Below are 22,278 nucleotides of genomic sequence, written 5' to 3' on the forward strand. Positions count from 1 at the left end.
TAGTGTGAGAGAGCCCCCCAAATAACCCTGAATCTGACTGAAGAAACACATAAGAAAGAAAAGGTTAATGTATAAAACCCTTCCACCTTGAATAGAGTAATGGGTTGATTTAGTCTTTAATTAGGAGGGCTTGTCAATTCTGCAAACCTGCCCTTTGCGTCTATTATCCCTGAAAGTAATCAAGCAGACCAGCCAGAATAATCACAGATATAAATAGGACATTTGCTTCCACTAAGAGAGAACAAACCAGGTTTATTGTTTCCTTGATGTTGAATTAAGGAGCTAGTCTGGTTTTTCCATTAAACAGGACTAAAATCCACATCCGAGCAAGTTACTCGGCTCTGCTTTAAACAAAAGGCCATCATTGTCAAGATATAGACTGTTTCATTTTTATCACAGGAAGAAATGTTAAGGTAGGTTAATGTCTTTAGAAATTATTTATCCCAGAAAATCTCCTGTGCATTATACTGAAGTAGACTGAGAATCACAAGACATTAATCTGAAAGAAAGAGCCACTGCTGTCTTCTGCCATAACAAGAGACCATGGACTGTAGCCCGCCAGGCTTCTCTGTCCAAGGAATTCTCCAGGCAAGGACATAGGAGTGGGGATAGCCACTCCTTTCTCCAAGCAATCTTTCCAACCCAGGGATCGAACCCACGTCTCTAGCGTTGCAGGCAGATTCTTTACCTACTGAGTCACCAGGGAAGCCCAACAAGAGACCACAATTATGGAAAACTCCCCCCAAATACCTAAATAGTAGATTTTTTGAGTCTTTTTCGACACTGCTACTTAACAGCTGTGTTCTATTATGTTGCTTATGTGTGCTCCAAAGATGGTCAGTATATCTTTGCTTGTAGTTTTTTATTATTTACTTATTTAAAATTTTAAGGCTTTATTTAGTTTGTTACAATATTGTTTCTGTTTTATGTTTTGGTTTTTTGGCTGCATGACATGTGGAATCTTAGCTCCCCAACTGGGGATTGAACCCGTGTCCCCTGCATTGGAAGGTGAAGTCTTAACTACCGTACTGCCAGTTAAGTTCCTATTAAATACTTGTCCATGATCATTTGAAAATTAATGAGAAAGCCCTGGGGGGAAAAAATCGGGATTCCCAGGAATCTTATGTTTGGATGTTTCAGCCAATTTTCCCCCCCATCTCTTTCCTGGTTTCATAACAACCCTCTGTGCAGAAAAAAAAACATGAGATCCTAGAGGCTGATGCTACTAGAGACCAAATTCAAACTGGTCAGGGAAGAGATGGATAAGAATAACGGGTAAACTCTGATTGCCCAGACGAGTGTGTGCCTCTGCATTAATCTCCTAATAGAGAAGGAGAGAGGGCCCTGACTTGCCTTCTCTCAGATACATTATTTCAGGGCTGGAAAAGATCTTAATAGATACTCCAAGAACTTCCAACCTGCTACCTCAATTTTTAAAAACACAGTGAAACTGCAGGGTGAACAAAGGCCATCAGCAATTCTGTGCATTCAGAAAAGCAAGTGTAGGAAGGACACGGAGTTCTGTGAAAAGTTGGTAGAAAAACTGTTCTATTACTCACCCAGCTTTCCTAACCTACATTTCTTGCTCCATGAAAAGATAAACTATCCGCCTATCAGAGGGTTCCGATGAAATGTCCTGCCCAGATGGGTCCTGAGGTCACCAGTGGGCTGGGGCCACTGTCTTGTCTCAGCTCAGTTCAGTTGCTCAGCCACAAATAATCTGGCTATAAATGTGCCTAAGTACTGCCGCTAAGTTGCTTCAGTTGTGTCCGACTCTGTGCGACCCCATAGACGGCAGCCCACCAGGCTCCCCGTCCTTGGGATTCTCCAGGCAAGAACACTGGAGTGGGTTGCCATTTCCTTCTCCAATGCATGAAAGTGAAAAGTGAAAGGGAAGTCGCTCAGTCGTGTCCGACTCTTTGTGACCCCATGGACTGCAGCCTACCAGGCTCCTCCGCCCATGGGATTTTCCAGGCAAGAGTACTGGAGTGGGGTGCCATTGCCTTCTCCGTGCCTAAGTACAGATATTTCCAGAGTTGGCTCCCTATTCCCTTCATATCCTCCATGGTTTTCTCTTGTCTGCATGTTTCCCTCTTTTAGAATTAGGATTTCCAGTGCAAGAAATCTTGATTCTAGTTGTGAGGCTCCCTCTAACACACTTATAATAATGATATCTTGTGCTAGTCATTTCACCACTCCATCCCATTTTCCCATCTATAAATTATGGATTACTCTTTGCTTCTAGAACTAATATCCTATGATGCTACACCTGGTCTGCGTTATCCCAGGGGCCCCAATTTTCCTTAACCATAGCCCAAAAGGCTTGAGCAGGAGATCAGCGACTTCTTTTTTCTGAGACGTGCTCTTTGCTTTGTTTTGAACAGAAAAATCATTAACCCAGGTGAACAAAAGGACGCAGTTTTTCAAGAAAAATTAGCTTGAGTGTCTCATACAGGAGCTAGCTGATATTGCTACAATATACATTCTATTACAGTTCAAAATACTAACAATTGTATTTAACAATTTAACAATTGTGCACACAACACAGTTGGAGGTAGAAATACCAGAACTACTGACTATGAATTTCTCCCCAACATATCACAGTTATAACATATGTCTGTTACCTAGTAGTAGGAATGATCTATGGCAAACATTATTCAACTGACTCTTGTGTGCTTCCTTGGGTTTGGTGAAGTTACTGATGACTATGAGTTTGGCTAGGGAGAAATGTGGGAGAATGTGCTTTTTCATTTACAGAACAGGGTTAGCTCATACAGTGAGGAAATATGCTTGTGGGTGACGGTTCCCAAGGGCAATATTACCAGAACAGAAAAAAAAAAAAACTGCATACAAATGATAAGTAAACATTGAAGCTGAGGAAGCAAATACAATCCCACACTTACATGGTTTTATAGTGGAAAACTCAGCCAAGACAAAAGTTCAGGTTAGAGGGTGTTCGTAAATGTTTGGTCCAGTGCCCATCTGGATGAGGAAGCATTATTTTTCTTCCCAAACAAGCTTTTCCTGCTTTGTTATTTATCCATTCATTTATTCATTTTTTCTGTTAATCTTCTCTTGGATTTCTAGGCTCATAGCATGCAAGTTGTCCTCAATATTTCCTGTATCCTCCAGTGTAATAGATCTGTGAATCAAGTCTGAAATGACTGAAAGTCTGAAATGGCTTTCCTGTTCCCCCTTTTTCTCCCCTTTCACCACACTGATTGGTGCCTCCATGAATAAACGAATCCACAGCTGAAGTGCTCTGTTTTCACAGGGCTCATGACTCTTGGCTTATATCTCTCCAATAATATTTATCAAATATTGCTTTGCTTTGGTTTGGTTTATACCCTAGTATTTTTTACATTCCTTATCAGATCATAAGTGGATGTCAGGCAACAGTTTCTTCATGTCCACGTTTTCCATGGCATTTAGCTCTGTATCTGGTACACAAAAGAGCCTTAATACATTTTACAAATTGATTTCAAAAGCCAATAAATTATTTCTCCAGATCCAAGAAGCCAATGGGGTAGAATGAGAGTAGCAGCAGGATAAAGTGTAACAATATGAGCAGTGCTAATAATAATAACAACAACAATAATGACACATTATTTGAGGGTTTATGGCACCCCACTCCAGTACTTTGCCTGGAAAATCCCATGGATGGAGGAGCCTGGTAGGCTGCAGTCCATGGGGTTGCTATGAGTCGGACACAACTGAGCAACTTCACTTTCACTTTTCACTTTCATGCACTGGAGAAGGAAATGGCAACCCACTCCAGTGTTCTTGCCTGGAGAGTCCCAGAGATGGGGGAGCCTGGTGGCTGCCGTCTATGGAGTCACACAGAGTCGGACACGACTGAAGTGACTTAGCAGCAGCAGATTCCAGTTCAGTTCACTTCAGTTGCTCAGTCATGTCTGACTCTACGACCCCATGAACCACATCATGCCAGGTGTTCCTGTCCATCACCAACTCCCAGAGTCCACCTAAACCCATGTCCATTGTGTCGGTGATGCCATCCAACCATCTCATCCTCTGTCGTCCCCTTCTCCTCCTGCCCTCAATCTTTCCCAGCATCAGGGTCTTTTCAAATGAGTAAGCTTTCTGCATCACGTGGCCAAAGTATTGGAGTTTTAGCTTCAACATCAGTCCCTCCAATGAACACCCAGGACTGATCTCCTTTAGGATGGATTGGTTGGATTTCCTTGGTTGGAGTTCCAAGGAACTCTCAAGAGACTTCTCCAACACCCCAGTTCAAAAGCATCAATTCTTCGGTGCTCAGCTTTCTTTATAGTCCAAGTCCCACATGCATACATGACTACTGGAAAAACCATAGCCTTGACTAGATGGGCCTTTGTTGAAAGAGTAATGTCTCTGCTTTTTAATATACTGTCTACATTGGTCTTAACTTTCCTTCCAAGGAGTAAGCGGCTTTTAATTTCATGGCTGCAATCACCATCCTCAGTGATTTTGGTGCCCAGAAAAATAAAATCAGCCACTGTTCCACTGTTTCCCCATCTATTTGCCATGAAGTGGTGGGACTGGATGCCATGATCTTAGTTTTCTAAACGTTGAACTTTAAGCCAACTTTTTCACTCTCTTCTTTCACTTTCATTAAGAGGCTCTTTAGTTCTTCTTCACTTTCTGCCATAAGGGTGGTGTCATCTGCATATCTGAAGTGACTGATATTTCTCCCAGCAATCTTGATTCCAGCTTGTGCTTCTTCCAGCCCAGCATTTCTCGTGATGTACTCTGCATATAAGTTAAATAAGCAGGGTGACAGTACACAGCCTTGACATACTCCTTTTCCTATTTGGAACCAGTCTGTTGTTCCATGTCCAGTTCAAACTGTTGCTTCCTGATCTGTATACAGGTTTCTCAAGAGGCAGGTCAGGTGGTCTGGTATTCCCATCTCTTTGAGAATTATCCACAGTTTATTGTGATCCCCACAGCCAAAGGCTTGGCATAGTCAATAAAGCAGAAATAGATGTTTTTCTGGAACTCTCTTGCTTTTTCCATGATCCAGCGGATGTTGGCAATTTGATCTCTGGTTCCTTTACCTTTTCTAAAACCAGCTTGAACGTCTGGAAGTTCACGGTTCACATATTGCTGAAGCCTGGCTTTAAGAATTTTGAGCATTACTTTACTAGCGTGTGAGATGAATGCAATTGTGTGGTAGTTTGAGCATTCTTTGGCATTAACTTTCTTTGGGATTGGAATAAAAACTGACCCTTTCCAGTCCTGTGGCCACTACTTTGTTTTCCAAATGTGCTGGCATATTTAGTTCAGCACTTTCACAGCATCATCTTTTAGGATTTAAAATAGCTCAACTGGAATTCCATCGCCTCCACTAGCTTTGTTCCGAGTCATATGTTAATCATAAATATGATTATATATAAGATTAATAAGAACAAATAAGCATGTTTGCTGTTGTTGCAGATTATAAATTATTCTGCATATTAGAGAACTGAGGAGCAGAGAAATTAAGAACCTTGTTCAATGTCATATAGTCCATAAGCATGAGCATTAAATTCCAGAAGACCTGACTGCAGAACTCTCCATAAAACAGGTAGGTTATTCTGTCTTTTAATCTCTCTAATTTTCTCCTCCAGATCACAAAGGTCAAGCATGTTCAAGGTATCTCATGTTCTCTTTCTCTTGCTTCTGCAAAACCTCTTGGACTCCCCGACCTTTGAACTAATTGCCCTGGAGCTATGCTAGGAGTCCAGGGCCGGAAAGTCCATGGGTAGCCAGGACTATCTCCCTTTTTCAATTATGCCTACAAATCCTGATGTAGAGCCCTGAGCCTTGCCCGGCATGCATGGATTGGATAGGAAAGTTCGAATAACTAGTCATCCCAGAATGGCTTCCCAATGATCTCACCTTTTGTTTGGCAGAGTCTCCCAATACACGCTCACACAAAGAACCAAATATCAAATGGTGATAATGAAAATGAAGCAGAGTAGAGGAAAGTGAGTGAAGGAGGCTATTTTAAGTAGGTTGGTCAGAAAAGGGACTCTCCCATAAAGTACAAATATGAAGTAAGATCCCTGGTGGCTCAGACAGTAAGAATCTGCTTGCAATGCAGGAGACCAGGGTTTGATCCCTAGGCTGGGAAGATCCCCTGGAGAATGGAATGGCTACCTGATCCAGTATTCTTCCTGAAGAATTCCATAACAGAGGAACCTGGAGGGCTGCAACCCTTGGGGTCACAAAGAGTCAGACATGACTGAGAGACTAAGACAACAAAACATTTTAAAGGAAGCTTCCTGAAATTATGCACAGCCTCTGATTTCAATAATTTCACTTCTTCTGGTGCGTGCTGTCTTAGGAAGAAGGGCCAATCATACTGAAAATGGAAATTTAGGAAAATACATACATACATACACACACAAGTATATATAAAGACATATAGACACAGATATAAAAATACATAATGAATGAAAATCAACTGGCTATGGATATTTCAAAAGTATTTAGCAAAATGAAGATCTCATATTAATAAGTTTGAGACAATTTAAGGTGTACAAACCAGGTGGAGGAGGATTCAAGGACAGAAGAACTTTTTCTAAACTCCTGGGGTCAAGCCCTAGATATAACCTGTGTCACTCATGCCCAAAGACAGGCCTTCTCTAGATCAGTAGGTTTTCAGTTTGATATTCTTATAATGTGGGTTTTAGCTTTAAGTCACTCAAATAGACATTTCAGGGATATATATTAAATCAAATTCCAGTCTATTATTAAAACACCTGTTCAATTGTGAGACCATTTCTGACATATGAAGGATTACAAGCTAGAGAAAGAAATGACAGTACAATTTATGAGTCATCTCACAATTCAGTTTTGAGGAAACTAACTCCATGTATTTTCTGTCAAATTATTATTAATAAAATTAATACAAGTCTTTCCTTTAAACTTATAATTGCACCAAATGCTATTGATTAATTACTTACATGTCACCGTTCTGAAACAAAGCAGGAAGACAGGAAAAAATAATTCATTTCCTTGAGTCATTCTCTGTGATGTAGATTCTGACAGTCAAATTTCTGTGACCATGTGGTCATTCACAGATAGGTGTCCATTTCATAAAAGCTTGGTCTCACCATCTCTGCTGACAAAATACAAGGGGATCCAAACATGCTTTTTTATTCAACTTAATACATCTTAATCTGACTCCATATTGATTGTTTACAGTCCTCTGTAATGAAACAAAGGAAAGAGATCAAGTCCAGTAACATGAGTATCCTTCCCTGTGTGCATCAAGTCCATTAACAGGAACAGCTCAGCAGCATAAGTTTTAGGTCAATAGCTTTTAAAACATGGAGTGTATAACTCAGAAGGACTTTTCCCAGGTGAAGAAATGGAATAGGAAGTTGACAATGGGAAGCATATATTGAAAACTAAGGGGAACAAAGATTATAGAATTCCATCCAAAAGAAAAAATTGAGCAGGTTCATCTTTTTAATTTTATAGAGTGGTTTTCATCATATCTAGCCCTCCTTTCTTCTGTCTCTTCACAGTTCCAGTTTTGTGAGTCACAAACTTGTGATTTAGAATTGTTTTAGAATATGAATTGAAAGAATTATGCCATGAAAGCAGGAAGAAAAGAATATGAGTTATATCACAGTATAAAATCAGAAGTATTATATGACTGGACTCAATTCTGGAACTCAGGTGTCTAAAAGACAGTTCAGAAAACCAAGTGGTGTGATATTAGAGGTTACAAGATTCCAAGCTTTTTGGTTAAAGAGATAGGTGACTGGCCTTGAGAATTCTCAGTAATATTTTACATTAAAGGAAGTTTGAATCTTTGAAAGAGGAGAAAATGAATGTCATCCTGAGAGTGGGAATACTGAGGAAACTAGAAGAGTTGAATGAAAAAGAAAAGAAGTAAAGAAACAAGTTGATAATATAGCTGAAAGCAACTTTCAAATATCAACCTTTCAAGTACAGGGATTTTTTTCACCATCTGTTCATTCATATATTGAATTAATAAACATTCATTGAGTATTTACTGTGTCATGCAGTGTTCTAACACATTGGAGATACAATGAAGGATAAAACTGACAAAATCCCTGCCTTCGTGAAACTTACATACTAATGGAAAAAAGTAAGAAGTGAATATTTGCATACATTTTAATATAGTATTAGATAGTGACAGGTGTCATGAAGCAGAATAAAATGAATCAATCTTGCCTGATGAATTGGTGGAGCATCAAGAAGGCAGGGTAGATGGAGAATAGTGAGTGGTAAAAATGGTGAGGCAGGCGAGACCAGGATCGTTAGGTGTTGGTGTAGACCGTCTTGAGATCTTTGGGTGCTACTTTAACTGTGATGGGAAGTAACTGGAGGAGTTTGAACAGGAGCTTGGCGTAGTGTAACTTACATTTGAAAAGGACACTCAAACTGCTAGTGGAGAGTATGGTGGTAGAGTTGGACAAAAGAGGAAGCAGAGAGACACTTTGGAAGACTTTATCAAGTATCCAGGCAAAAGATGATGGTGAATTGAATGGGATGGAAGATGGTAGAGCTGGTGAGAAATTATATTTGAGATCAATCTATCTTTCATGCACATATACATACATGCACATATGTATAAGTATACATATTCATACATACATACTGTACATATGTTCAACCTCTGGAAATTGAACTCCAAATGTGGTGTGGATTGCTTTAGGTAAAACACCTCAGAAGTGGTAAAGTCAGGACTGATGCCAAACCCACATCTATACTGCTCAGGATGAAGCACTGATGAAGCATTAATGGGGTGGCTTTGAACCAGACCAGGGCTTGAAGATAAGACTGTCTAGTAAGAGCTTTGAAATATATATTGAAACTAGAATGAGCAGTGTTTGTTCCTGGATTAGATCTGGACAGCAAGAGAAAGAGAAGGGTCAGTGATGTCTCCATGAATTTTTTAAAAAGATTTATTAATTTATTTTATTTTTTGGCTGGAGTGGGTCTTCGTTGCTGCTTGCAGGCTTTCTCTAGTTGCAGCAAATGAGGGTGACTCTTCATCGTGGTGCATGGGCGTCTCATTGTGGTAGCTCCTCTTGTGCAACTCAGGCTCTAGGTGCATGGGCTTCAGGAGTTGGAGTGCATGGACTCAGTAGTTGTGGCCTGGGGGCTCTAGAGCGCTGGCTCAGTCGTTGTGGCCCACGGACTTAGCCGCTCTGCATATCAAACGAGAATCCCTTGTGTTGCAAAGTGGATTCTTAACCACTGGACCACCAGGGAAGCCTGTCTCCATGAATTTTATCTGAGTATCTGAACTAGTGGTTTAGCCATAGAATAAGTTAGAAAGTGTTAGGGAAGAGTATCTTTATGGCTTTAAATATGCTGGGTTTGAGATGCTTCTTAAATAGCCATAAGGCAACACCAAAAGGCAACTAGAAACGAATCCGGAGTATAGGAAAGATGTTGGGGCTATAGAAACAAATATGGTAGTCATCAGTCTTGTAAATGGTATTTAACTCCATGGAATTAGATGAAATATTTACGGAGTAAGTGGAGAAGATACATGAAGGTAACTCAAGCTTGGGGCCCTCTGAAATTTAGAAATTAGAAGTTCAAAGTGTCCAGCAATGGAGAGAAGAAGGAAAGAACCCTAAAGTAAAAATAAAATAAGAGAATTTTACTTTCCCAAAGTCAAGGAAAGAAAATATTTCCAGGGGGGAAATGGATAGCTTTGCTAAATGCTCTTCAGAAGTTAAGAAAGACACTGACTGAAAACTGATGGTTGAGTTTACCTACATAAAGGTCACTGGTGACCTTGAGAGAGTTTCAGTAGGAGGAGAATAGTGAAAGTGTTGAGGCAGAGCTTCCTGTGAGTGATTTTGAGAACGGGTGATAGGATGATGGAGAAAGCTAATGTAGACAACACTTTGAAATTTTGTTTTATAGAAGAGCTGAGAAATGATTCAGGAGTGTAGAGCGATGTGGGTTCAAAAGCGAGATTTTTAACAAAAGTCTTACAGCATTCTTGTGTACCAATTGTAAAGATCAAAAGTAGGAGAATTAATGAAACTGTAGAGAAGGGAGAAAATCACAAGCATAAAGTCTTTGAGTGAGAGGGTAGGATGAGATCCAGAGAACAGGTGGAAATATAGGCCTTGAAATGGAGCCCAGGCCATTCATTTATCTCAGCAGGAACAAGGCAGAGCATAAGGGTACAGAGGAGGCCAGGTGAAGTGTTGGTGGTTAGCAGGAAAAAGCATTCCCTTTTGTAGCTTCTATTTTCTCAGTGAAATGAGAAGCCAAATCATCAACTGAGTGCGTAGAAGAGAAGGGGTGTTTGAGGTTTGAGGGGTGAGGAAATATGTTACCTGGGACTATGGGAGATAGGGGAGTAAATCAACTATAAGGCTGCTTACCAGTGCTAAGCGTCCACCGATTTGCTATCATAAATACAAAGTGAGCCTAGTCACTAGTCAACACGGCTGGTGTTTTCCTCCAGCAAAATTCAGCTATTTGATTACTGTTGTAGAATCTGAAAGGAATGGGGTTTAATTTGGTTTGGAGTTCTTCTAGGTATAGAAGAATGAAGAAAAAAAGGGTAAGGGAATAGATCATGTATGTAAAGGAGCATTTATAATAATGATATGATATCTAAGTTAGGCAGGGAAGAATGTAAGAAGTATGAAGTGCGTGAGTGTATGTGTGTGAGAGAGAGAGAGAGTGAGAAGGAGAGGTGTCGGGGACAGAGAGATGTGGCAGAGGTACCAATGTGATAATAGGTATTCATGGATCTCAGATCCTAGTAAGTCTGGTATTTTGAGTACTAGGAGGAGTAAGCTCAAAACATAGGAGAAAATGGTCAGAGAGTAGAATAGAATAGGTTAATTAAAGTTTTGGAAATGGTACACCTACAGATAATAACAAAGTAGTACTAGAGAGACTTAAAAAAAAGAAAACAAAACACCAAATACAAGCTTCACCTCTAATAATTGAGTTTTGAGAGATGGGACTCAGGCATTGGTATGTTTCAAAAGCTTCCCATATGATACTAATGTGCATCCAGGGCCAAGCACCACTGGTCTAAGTAATTGTATTTTAATTGGTATGAACTAAGTCCCGAGCATTAGGAATTTATAAATGCCTTCCAGGATTTTTTCTTTTTTCAATTTTTTTTTTCAATTTTTTTTAATTGCAAGAAAGTACATGTAACTTAAAAAGAAATATTTACATACAATACCTTTTTCTATCCTTTCACAGCCTATTTTGTGCCTTTGTATCTAAATTGATCCTCTTGTAGGTAGCATGTAGATGGACACCATGTTTTATACATTCTGCCAAACTCTTATCTTTTGATTGGAGAATTTAATCCACTTATATTTAAAATAACTACTGATAAGGAGGGACTGACTTCTGTCATTTTAGTATTGGTTTTCTATATGCTTTATACCATTTTGTCTCTCATTTCTTACATTACTATCTTCTTTTATTTTTAATTGCTTTTTGAGGTAGTGAGCTGTTTAAACTTCTTTGTCATTTCCTTTCATGTAGTCTCTATTGCCATTTCTTTTTGGTTATATAAATGTAATGTGGAAGTTACATTTAGTGTCCTAAAGTTAAACACTAATTTGAATTTATACCAGCTTTACTTCAATAATATACAAAAAATCTAACTCTTTATGGCTCTATTCCCATCCCTTTCTATTAGTGATGTCATAAAATTATTCTTTTATACATTATGTGCCCCTAAAAGTATACTAATTTTTTAAATGCATTGGTCTTATAATTATTATGTAGAAAACAAGATTTGTAGTTACAAATCAAAATTACAATGATATTAGCTTTCAGACTAGTAGTTGTACTGTTTTCTTTAAATGTACTAGTCTCTTGAATGGGCATTCCTGGTAGCTCAGATGGTAAAGAATCTGCCTGCAATGCAAGAGACCTGGGTTTGATCCCTGGGTCAAGAAGATCTCCTGGAGACGGGAATGGCTCACCAGTATTCTCGCCTGGGAAATCACATGGACAGAGAAGCCTGGTGGGCTAGAGTCTATGGGGTTACAAAGAGTCAGACATGACTGAGCTACTAACACTTCCACTTCCATTTAGGTCTCTTGAATAGTGTAGAAAATATAGTGCAGTTACATATGTTACAAATGTTACAATGTAACAGTTAAACACTGTAACAGTGTTACAAACCATTGTTACAATAATGGTAGGTTTTATAATTGCCATCCATTTACCTTTATTGAGATCATTAATCTCCATAGGGCTTTGCATGTCTTTTTATTTTGCCTTTGTGGACTTCTTACAGGTCTAGTGATCACAAACTTCCTTAGCTTCTGTCTATCCAAAAGCAATTTCACCCTTGCTTTTGAAGAAGGGTTTTGTCAGATATAGGATTCTTGATTGACAGTTTATTTTTTATCCTTTTAGCATTTTGGCTCTATCAGCACAATCTCTTCTGGTTTCCAAAGTTTCTCATCCCAAATGTACTAATAATCTTATTGAGGAACACTTGGATGTGACAATTTGCTTCTCTCTTGATGCTTTCAAGATTCTCTTTGTCTTTGTCTTTTGAGATTTTAATATGTCTTAATGTGGATGTCTTTGAGTTTATCTTACTCCCAAATTTGTTGAGCTTCTTGGTTATTTATATTCATGTTTTTCACCAAATTTGGGAAGTTTTCAGCAATTATTTCTTCAAATCTTCCCTCTGCCCCTTTCTTTTTATTTTCTTCTTTGTAACTCCCAAAATGTGTGTGCTGATCCACTTGACAATGTTCCACGGATCTCACAGTCTCTTTTCACATTTGCTTTTTTCCTCCTGTCCTCCAGATTCAGTAATTTTCCTTATCTGATCTTCAAGTTTGCTGATTTTTTCTGCCTGCTCAAATCTGCCTTGGAGTCCCTCTAGTGAACTTTTCATTGTAGTTATTCTACTTTTCAACCCCAGATTTTTTTTTTTCATGTTTTATATCTCTTTATTGCTATTTCTATTTTATTCATACATCTTTTTCTGGACTTTCTTTATGTTTTCCTTTAGTTCTTTGAATATTTATGACAGCCATTTTAAAGTATTTTTCTAGTATATGGGACATTACATTTTTTTCAGGGACAGTTGCTGATGTCTATTTTTCTTCTTTGAATGGGCCATACTCTCCTGTTTCTTTGCATGCTTTGTGATTTTTGTTCTAAAGTGAACACTCATATCTAATAACATGGTAACTCTGGAAGTCAGAGGCTTTCCCTGCCTCAGGGCTTGCTGGGTTTTGCCCTTGAGTGTTGGGGAGGGGTATTATTCTAGGCTGTCTCTGTGCTGAGGATCAGCCTGAGTGGTAAACTTAAGGTTTTCCCAGATTTTTCTGAGTATTTTCCTGGACTAGGACAATCACTTTCTAATTTTCCCTGTGCATGCAACTCAGTTGCTTCAGTCATGTTCTCTTTGAGACCCTATGGACTGTACCCTGACAGGCTTCTCTGTCCATGGGATTCTCCAGGTAAGAATACTGGACTGGGGTGCCATGCCATCCTCCAGGAGGTCTTCCCAACTTGCATCTCTTATGTCTCCTGCAATGGCAGGTGGGTTCCTTACCAGTAGTGCCACCTGGAATGTCATGTGTTTTAATGTCTGGTGCCCAGAAAGGGAAAAGAGAAAAATGAAGAGTGAGCAAAAAGCACTGGCCTTTTAAATCCCTTAGAAGTCATTTCAGCCTGTGGGAGTGGAGTCGGCAGCAATGAGGGAAAATGCAACAAAATCAGCCACCTGCTTCTTCACCTGCCCCTCTGTGATCAGAAGCAGCAACCAGCAATCACAGCACAGATTCTTGATATTTTGAAGACACAGACCTTGTTGCCCACCCTGGCTCCTTCAAGCTGTGTGCAAGCTGCTCCAGGAACCATGCACAGCTGCCTGCCATGTGGCTGAGGGTTGGGATAGGTAGCTGCTATTGTGCTGAGAGCTGAACTGACCAAAATAAGTCAAAATATACCCTCCAAGTCTTCTCCTGGATGTTGTAAGGTTTCAATAGATTCCAGAGTTCCAAAATAATTATATCAGATAGATTTTGCCAGTGCAATTGTTGTCTAGGTGAAGAGGAAGATCCCTGGTGCTTACTACTCAGCCACTTCCCCAGAATCTTCTCTCATTCCAGGTTATATTCAACATAAATTATAAAAGCAATCTAAAGGATTTGTTAAAGCAACATTTCTGGCCCTACCTCCAGAGTTTCTAATTCATTAGGTTTACTCGGTGTTAGTTGATGCTGCTGCAGTTGGTCCAGAGACCACACTTTAAGAACCAAGTTTGTAGACTAGAGTATTAACTCTGGGAGTAGGTAGGTTAGATGAGTAGTCCTTCAAAATTTTACTGTGCATTTCAATCACCTGAGATTTGATAAAAAGCAGAATTTGATTCCATAGAAGGAAACTGTGGTCTGAGATTCTGTATGTATCATAATCGACCTCATGTAGCTGCTAGTCTGAAGATCATACTTTGAGTAGCTGGAGATAGAGTGTGAAATAATAGGTGAACTAATAGGTGAGAGCTTTTGATGAAAGAAGCAACAGATATTTATTCAATCCCTGTTCTGTATGCCAAGCATTGTGGTGTTCTCTGCCAAAAATTTAAATATGAAAGGGCAGAAAATTACTAAATATATTCTATGCTTCATTAAGTGTTCTTGCTTGATTATAAAAATTATAGGTTGGTGTTAGTGATACGGTCCTTCATTCTCAGACTTTTTCTGTGTAGAATTTCCGTATGTAGACAAGATTGGATACTTAACCCTATTTGGCTGTTAGGTGAGTTGATGCAATTACCTGCATGTTAGATGTTATTTAAAGTTTTGTGTCTTATGTGGAGCCCTATACCTGAGTCACAGGCATGGAGCCCTATACTAAGGTCACAGAACAAAACTTTCATGAACTGAACGAGCCCCATAGCAACTGTTGCCATGAGCCTCTGGATCTAAACTGGCCAGTTCTCTGACCCTGTATTAACTAAAATACCCATCCTATTAACCAATCACCTAATGCCACCATTCCAGTAGGAATTTTTGGTTGTGAGGCTATAAAAATTGGCTATTACTCTGCAAGAGAGGTCAGCTTTCCTTTGAGCCAGCCTGCTGTTCTACCAGTGTCTCCCACTGTAACAAACTTTACTCTCCTCTCATTCTGCCTCATGTCTGGAAATTCTTTTCCAGCCTACGCACAGACCATGACATTTTATCATAAAAAGCTATATAATAAATTTTACTTGTTAAGCCATAATGCCTGTTTTATAGAAAAAATTTCCCTTACATCTTAAAAAATAATATTCAAGGAAATATTAATATCATATTAAAGGAGACAAATGTCCTTAAATTAATTTTAAGAAAAGTTAATAGTCAAAGAAGGTTTAGTCTTGTCCTCTGGTTTTGTTTTTTTCTTCAAGTGTTTGTAGTCAGTGTAAGAATCACCTTTGTAGTAAAATAGACATAAGACATGATAGAGCCACTGTTATAAAAACATCAACACAGAGCCTCTAGACTCTCAGTAAGTGAGCTTGGGCTGGCTCCAACACTGTCAGCTTTGTTCCTTAATCTCTCTATATACACCTGAGTTCTCAGACTGAATAGAAAAATTCAAATAGTATTTACCTAATCAAGCTTTTGTGAGGATTAAATGTGGTATTTGTGTTTAATCTTCAGCACAGTATCTGACACAAATGGTTTATTCAATGTTAGCTATTACTACTACTACTGTTACTACTTAGGGTAATAAGTATATCTGGATTCAAGTCTTGCCCCCAAAAGAGCACGTTTTCTAGATTTGGAGTCAGCCATATCTCTTTTCAGGATATCAGTTTTCTTCTCTGAAAAATGAGAAGTCAAGAGCTCTGTGGTTCTCATACTTTATCCAGCATCACAATCCCCTGGAGTTTCTGACTCCACAGCTCTGTAGTGAGCTTTGAGCACTTGAATTTCTAGTAAGTTCATTCTATCTTCTATTGATATTTAGCAGAGGGTCAACAACATGTGCAGTCGTGTTCAGGAGTTAGAGAAATGAAAGAATTTAAAGAATGCAAAGTTAAAGAACTCTATGGCTGAAAAGAGTCCTGGTGGTTATTTATAGAAGAGATAAGAAGCTCAGAGAAGAGAAGCTACAATCCAAGTTAATGAAAATCTGGAACTAACACCCTGATTTGGACCCATGTTTCTGTTTGCTTCTCCATGGTTCAAGTGATAAAGAATCCGCCTACAGTGCAGGAAATGCAGAGACTAGAAGATATCCTGGAGGAGGAATGGCAACTTGCTACAGTGCCTTGCCTGGGAAATCCGTGGACAGAGAATCCTGGCAGGCTACAGTCCATCAGGTCCCAAACAGTCAGACATGACTGAGCACATCCGGTTATGATTGCCACACTACTGCTGCCTTCAGCTCACACAACACCTACAAAGCCATCTTTAATACCTTAGGCCAACTTTAGGCAGTGCTTGATCAGATATCCCTAGCCAGAGGGTGCAAATGGGATAACAATAAAAAAATAATAGTTAACATTTATTGGGTCTTTTCCGTATACCAGGAACACAGACATAAACTATACCCCTGTGGCTGTCACCAGCATTTGCCATTCAGTATTGTTAGTAACTTCCAGAAATCCTCTGAGATATCTCATGTGTGGACACAGACAAGATGGTATCTTTGACATGTCTTTCTTTCCTTGCTTCAGACTCCTTCAGTGATATTGGCTGCTAAAGTTATCTATGGAGGCTCGGCTCCCTTCATTAGGAAGATGCTTCATTTCCAACTTGAGGACTTTGTCCTAAAATTCTGATGAGCTGGGCACCCCATCATCATAAGTGCAGCCATGATTGATGAAGCCTGTTTGTGTTTCAGACAAATAGTGGAGGACCCAAGAGATGTCCACTGATACTCTAGGGCTCCTTCTGCCTCAGAGAGATACACCCTCAAGGAGATATGGCTATCTAGCATTCTCATGCAAATAGACTTTGAATTTCTGAGCCAGATGTAGATGGTGGGGAAAATGATAAACGGTCTTCCTTCTTTCTTTCAGTTCTACTGGTTTCAGTTCAGTTCAGTCGCTCAGTTGCGTCCGACTCTTTGGAACCCCATGAATCGCAGGACGCCAGGCCTCCCTGTCCATCACCAGCTCCCGGAGTTCACTCAGACTCATGTCCATAGGGTCGGTGATGCCATATAGCCATCTCATCCTCTATTGTCCCCTTCTCCTCCTGCCCCCAATCCCTCCCAGCATCAGAGTCTTTTCCAATGAGTCAACTCTTTGCATGAGGTGACCAAAGTACTGGAGTTTCAGCCTTAGCATCATTCCTTCCAAAGAAATCCCAGGGCTGATCTCCTTCAGAATGGACTGGTTGGATCTCCTTGCAGTCCAAGGGACTATCAAGAGTCTTCTCCAACACCACAGTTCAAAAGCATCAATTCTTCGGCACTCAGCCTTCTTCACAGTCCAACTCTCACATCCATACATGACCAGAGGAAAAACCATAGCCTTGACTAGATGGATCTTTGTTGACAAAGTAATGTCTCTGCTTTTGAATATGCTATCTAGGTTGGTCATAGTTTATTTACTGTCTTTTTAGTATTTAAACATTTGTTGGCTGCTGCTGCCAAGTCACTTCAGTCATATCCAACTCTGTGTGACCCTATGGACAGCAGTCCACCAGGCTCCTCTGTCCACGGGATTCTCTAGGCAAGAATACTGGAGTGGGCTGCCATTTCCTTCTCCTATTTGTTGGCTACCAGTTGACTTTCTCAATTAAGCTCATCAGCTGGATTTAGAGGAAATTCCTTTAAGAGTCTGGCACTCCTTGAGCTTTTGATGGTTGCATTTTGGCTCTTTTGAGTTATAAATATGTTAGTGAGAATTGAAAGGTGCTGAATCAAAGGAATGCTTAGCCATTTTTGTTAGCTTTTTATTTGGATGCATTTTTGAATTACAGAAAAGCCTCAGAGAATTGTATGAAATTTGCTCATATGCCTCACCCAGCTTTCACTATTGTTAGTATCTTAAGTTACCATTGTACAATGATTAATACCAGGAAATTAGCTTTGGTCAGTACTACTAACTAAACTGCAACTTATTTGGATTTCCCTAGTTTTTCCACTAATGTACTGTTTCTTTTCTAAGGCTGTATCCAGGGTCTCAAATTTCTTTATCTTTCTTTAGTCTTCTCCATTCTCTAATATTCCTCAGTCTTTCCTATCTTTCATGATCTTGATACTTTAGAAGAATACTGATCATTTACTCTGTTGGTAAATTTGGATCTGATGTGTTCTCGCGTTATGATGAGGTTTTAGTGATGTTATATTCTCCTCAGTGTTTCATATCAAGGAGTTCATGATGCTGAATTTTCTTGTTCTTGGTAGTGTTAACCTTATTCCTAATAAAGAAAGGTAAGGCAGGATCTGGCAGTTTCTTTACAGAGTTATAATCTTTCCTTTCGTAATTCATAAATATCATAGGGAACATACTTTGATACAATACATACATATATCATCCCTCCACAAACTTTTATCCATCAGTTTTAACATTATCTGATGTTAAGCACACGTTAGTTGATCTTGTCTGCAATAATTACGGTGATATTTCCCTAATCACGATTGTCTAGTTTTCTCTTTCTGCTTTATCATTTTTAATTCTTTTATAAGGAAAAATTCACTCTGTTCTTTAACTTTATAGATATGAACTTATGGATATTCATGCTTTATTCTGGGGGTTAGAATTCAATGCACTCTTTATATTATTTCTCTGTTTGTTCCACTTTGGTTTTTGCAAAGTCCTTTGAGTTGTTTTCTATATCAGAAAGTAATTTTAATGGAAATTGGCATGAATATGATTCTTTCTAAATTGTAGATTGCACAGTATAATTATCTCCTGAGGGGACTGTTAAAATATAATCCTTGTCCCCATTCCTAAAGTCTGATTCTGAGGATGGGGTTTAAACCCTGTAATCTGCACTTTAACAAAATGTATAATGGATTATTAAACTAATGGGCCACAGAAAACCTCTGAGGAACACTGTTTCAGAGACAATGTTTCAATATATATTTTCCAGACCTTTGTATCCATTTACCTTTATTTCTATCTCTACCTAATATACATACACAATTTGTACTAGATATTCTATTTTATAATCTGCTTTGTTTTCACTCAATAATTTCATGAAAGTTTTTCAATGATGAAGAATATGCTTCTTCATTACACTTTCCAATAGCTACTATATTTTACATATCATAGTTGATTCAATTTTTTATCATTATAAATAATGCTATTGACATATAGCTCATATATAACCAATTATTTATTTAGAGTGAATCTGTAGAATGATGCTGCCTCACAAGTTATTTACATGGTTAAGGCTTTGGAAATCTATCGTCGATTTGCCTCCTATTGACAGTAGATGACAGTGCTCCTCCCCACCCACTGTCCACATTTTTATCAGTCCCTAATCATGTTCATTTTGTAAAATTGGTAGTCAGAGAAAAGCATCTAGTTGTTATTTGAAAGTCTTTTATTTTAAATGATGTTAACTTTTTAAATGCTTTTATCGGTCATTTATGCTGCTGCTGCTGCTGCTAAGCCACTTCAGTCGTGTCCAACTCTGTGCAACCCCATGGACGGAAGCCCACCAGGCTCCCCCTTCCCTGGGATTCTCCAGGCAAGAGTACTGAAGTGGGTTGCCATTTCCTTCTCCAATGCATGAAAGTGAAAAGTGAAAGTGAAGTCACTCAGTCGTGTCTGACTCTTCACGACCCCATGGATTGCAGCCTACCAGGCTCCTCCGTCCATGGGATTTTCCAGGCAAGAGTACTGGAGTGGGGTGCCATTGCCTTCTCCGATTGGTCATTTATATTTCTTATCAAATGTTAAATTGAAACTTTCCCTCTTGATCAAAGAAGCTAAGTGGGAAAGCCATGTTTTTAGGAAGACTGACTTTGTGACAAAATGAAGCACTGATTGTGCTGCTGAGAGTTGAATAGAGGGTTGTGTATCTGCTCAGCTACTAAAAAACATCACATACAAAAGTTGCTCCTATGTGTATCCCAATATAGCATTTTTGTACTGCTTTATTTGTCTACTTAACTGGCTGCCTCATAAGTTAAGAATGGACCATCTCTTAAAGGCAGAACTTTATCTTGCTTGATTTGTAAATCAATATCCATCTAGTAGTTCTTTGGCATTGGGTTGCATTCCAAGTACATGTTAGCTGGAAGAATATAAGAATATCCCCTCTGATAGTGAAACATCTCAGATCATCCTTGACTAAGAGAAGTAATAGTGTTTTTTTTTTTCCTTCTAAAATCTGTCATTTGTCTTGTTGCCTAGATTGTCTGCTGGCTTCAGTTTTTCTGTTTTATCATTTATGTCTTGCCTATTCAAAAAAAAAAAAGACGTTTTGTAGGTTAAAAATAATTAAATAAACTTTTAAAATTAAAGGACAGTTTCCAGGAACTTAAGGCAATATAATTTAGTTTTAAGATTTCTGGGAGCCAAGAAAAAAGGTAAACATGTTAAGTTGTATAATTTTTATTGCCTCTAAGAGGAAACTCAGTGGGGAAAAACTAGTGGAAAAAGCAGTTAATCACTAGGATAATTATGTAAAAGATACATCAGATACCTTAAAAAAAAAATCTTCTACTACCACTTTGTAAGAAAAAGAAAATGACACATACATAAACAATATTATACACATAGTTCTGCATGTAGAGTGAAATATGTTTTATCTTTCTTTGACTGCAGACTTGTATAGACTAATTCAGTAAGCACATTTTAACAGAATACAGTCCAGGTATATTGCTGTCTGAATATCCAAATGTATATGGGAACAGAGCTCAGAAAACCCAAATCCACAGTAGATAAGAGAACTGGGATACAGGTTTTCTTGTAGGGGTACTAACCTAGCATGGGGCTTCCCTGATGGCTCAGTGGATAAAGAATCTGCCTGCAATGCAGGAGAACAGGAGACATGGTTCAATCCCTGGGTCAGGAAGATTTCCTGGAGGAGGAAAATGGCAACCCATTCCAATATTCTTGCCTGAAGAAGCCCATGGACAGAGGAACCTGGTGGGCTATGGTCCATAATGTCACAAAGAGGCAGACATGACTGAGTGACTAAGGACATCGGCACACCATCCTAGCAGGCACAGGTGTATGAATAAGCTTCAAGAAGCCTGTGCATTCCTCAAATTCTTTTTAATACTTAGATAGTCTCTGGGGAGAAGGCCTCTATCTGCCTCCTATTTGCAAAGATTGGTCATTGATCCAGCTTGCTTTAGAATTACTTAGTCCAAGTTAAGGAAAGCTCCCAAATCATTTTCATTTGATTTAAATACAATGCTTTCTGGATTATTTAAAAACTCTCCTTCCATAAGCTAAGAATTAGGAGGACGTATCATGGTATTTTTCTGGGAAGAGTCCAGGGTGACAGGAGAAGTAAGAATAGGATTGATGCTCTGGGCTTGCATAACTAAGCATGTAGATGATGTTGGGGAGCTGATGAATGCCCAGCTTTGGCTTTTCAGGTGGGTCCCTGCTTATTGAGTCACTCCAGGTCATAAATTGCAATCGCTTCCCTCCTTTTCTAATTTCAAAATCTCTCATTAAAAATTTATAGTGGGCAGTCATCCAGCTATTTATGACTATGTCTAGACAACTGAAAAACAGCAGACGGTGGCAGGGTCGATCCAGGGCTTTCACTTGTCTTGGTGACCAGTTCAGATCAGGGCAGAGTTGATCAGACCAATTAAGTGGAAATCAGATGTTAATGCCACCGGAGCAATTGACTGAGGGAGAAAAACTGATCATCCACTCTGGGAGTGGCAGGGGCCACTATTACATATCCACTCTTTTGTTTGCAAGCATTTGTCAACAGTCTCATGCTGTTTGTCTGGGCTGGCATCACAGAATCCCACAGATTGAGCGGCTTAAACAAAGGAAATGTATTGTCTCACAATTCTGGAAGCTGCAGATTCCAGATTAAGGTGTGTCAGGGTTAGTTTCTAGTGGGAACTCTCTCCTTGGTTTATGTACAGCTGACTTCTCCCTGTGTCTCACATGATCTTTTCTCTCTGCACAAGTAGAAAGATGTCTCTCTGTATCTTCTTTGTCTTATCAGATAAGGCCCCAGTCTTATTAGATTAGGGTCCCACTCTTGTGGCTTTATTTAAGCTTAATTACCTCTCTAAAGGTCCTATCTCTGAAAACAGTCATACTTGGGGCTAGGGCTTCACGTAAGAGTTCTGGGTGGACACAATTCAGTCCCCATCAGTCCCTGATGAAGTAGGGCAAGGCACGTTGAA

General features: G+C 39.2%; 1 long non-coding RNA gene across 1 annotated transcript in view; it reads left to right on the forward strand.

The window, feature by feature from the left end:
- Window positions 1-238: 238 nt before the first annotated feature.
- LOC147377788 (uncharacterized) overlaps window positions 239-22,278 on the forward strand; it is a 41,874-nt gene continuing 19,834 nt past the window's right edge. Inside the window, exons 1-2 of the long non-coding RNA XR_015149617.1 lie at window positions 239-413; window positions 5,437-5,566. This is a non-coding gene — a long non-coding RNA (uncharacterized LOC147377788). The remainder of the gene's footprint in view (window positions 414-5,436; window positions 5,567-22,278) is intronic.

This window comes from Bos grunniens, chromosome 2, assembly GCF_055505025.1.
Source record: "Bos grunniens cultivar Pamir isolate PY7600 chromosome 2, Bosgru_T2T1.0, whole genome shotgun sequence".
Lineage (NCBI taxonomy): Eukaryota > Metazoa > Chordata > Mammalia > Artiodactyla > Bovidae > Bos > Bos grunniens.